The sequence below is a fragment of the Apium graveolens genome, chromosome 5, assembly GCF_009905375.1.
Source record: "Apium graveolens cultivar Ventura chromosome 5, ASM990537v1, whole genome shotgun sequence".
In the NCBI taxonomy this organism is placed as follows: domain Eukaryota; kingdom Viridiplantae; phylum Streptophyta; class Magnoliopsida; order Apiales; family Apiaceae; genus Apium; species Apium graveolens.
Window position 1 is genome coordinate 194,047,873 of NC_133651.1, and position 1,251 is coordinate 194,049,123.

At 40.1% G+C, this 1,251-nt stretch overlaps 1 non-coding gene across 1 annotated transcript; it reads right to left on the reverse strand.

The window, feature by feature from the left end:
* Window positions 1-854: 854 nt before the first annotated feature.
* On the reverse strand, window positions 855-961 carry LOC141663434 (small nucleolar RNA R71). The gene has a single exon (XR_012551506.1). It is a non-coding gene; the product is annotated as a small nucleolar RNA R71 (small nucleolar RNA).
* Between the last annotated feature and the right edge of the window lie 290 nt (window positions 962-1,251).

Below are 1,251 nucleotides of genomic sequence, written 5' to 3' on the forward strand. Positions count from 1 at the left end.
GAGTTTTTTATCGACCTTATAAACAATCTCAATTTGTTAATCGTCTTAGCATTGAATAATAACCATACCATTGTCGCATAAGTGCATTGATTGAAATTAACCTAAACCAGTCTCCGTGGGAATGACCTAGAATTGATTCTATATTACTTGCGATCACGTATACTTTCGTGTAATATTAGCACGTGTTTTCATCCTAACAAGTTTTTGGCGCCGCTGCCGGGGACTCAGTTTTCATTTTTAGTTTATATGTTTGTCATCATTGGTCGTTAAAGTTCATTGACTCGGATATTGTTACTTACTTGTTTCTTTGTCGTGTTTCAGGTACTCTAGCGAGCGTGTATGGATACGGGTTCTCGGTCTCGTAAGAGAACACTGGATAAAGCTGAGGAAGAAGTTGTAGTAGCTAAGGAAGTTTTTGAAGAAGTTCTTGTCGAGGAGAAAGTTGAAGAATAAGCTCTTATTGCAATGGGAGAACTAGAAGCGAATACGAAGGATTTGATGGATTACTCTCAACCGAAGATTAATGATATTCAGTCTAGCATTGTCCGACCAGCCATCACGGCTAACACCTTTGAGATCAAGTCGAGCATGATTCAGATGATGCCGAACTCAGTTCAGTTTGGGGGTTCTCTAACAGAAGACCCCAACATGCACATTAGAGATTTCATCGAGATCTGTGATATTTTCAAGTTCAATGGAGTTTCAGAAGATGTTATTAAGTTGAAGCTTTTCCCATTCTCTCTGCGGGATAAAGCTAAGTGTTGGTTATATTCTCTACCACCAGGGTCTATCACCGAATGGAAGGATCTTGCTCAAAAGTTCCTAACAAACTCTTTCCTATGGCAAAGACTGCTGCAATCAGAAATGCACTTACACAATTTGCTCAGCAATCTGGAGAATCTTTATGTGAGGCTTGGGATTGCTACAAAGAGATGCTTAGAAAGTGTCCTCACCATGGGATGCCTGACTGGATGATCATTAACTGCTTTTATAATGGATTAGGTGCTACTTCTAGACCCATGCATGATGCAATATCAGGAGGGGCCTTATGGGCTAAAAGCTATGATGAAGCTTATGAATTGATTGAGCTGATGGCTGCCAATGAATACCAGAACCCAACTCAGAGACTACCTCGAGGCAAAGTAGCAGAAATTCTGAAGGTAGATGCAGCTACTGCTATAGCTTCTCAGCTAAAGACTTTGATGATGAAGGTGGATTCTTTGGCTAATTATGGAGTTAATTAGATCACTA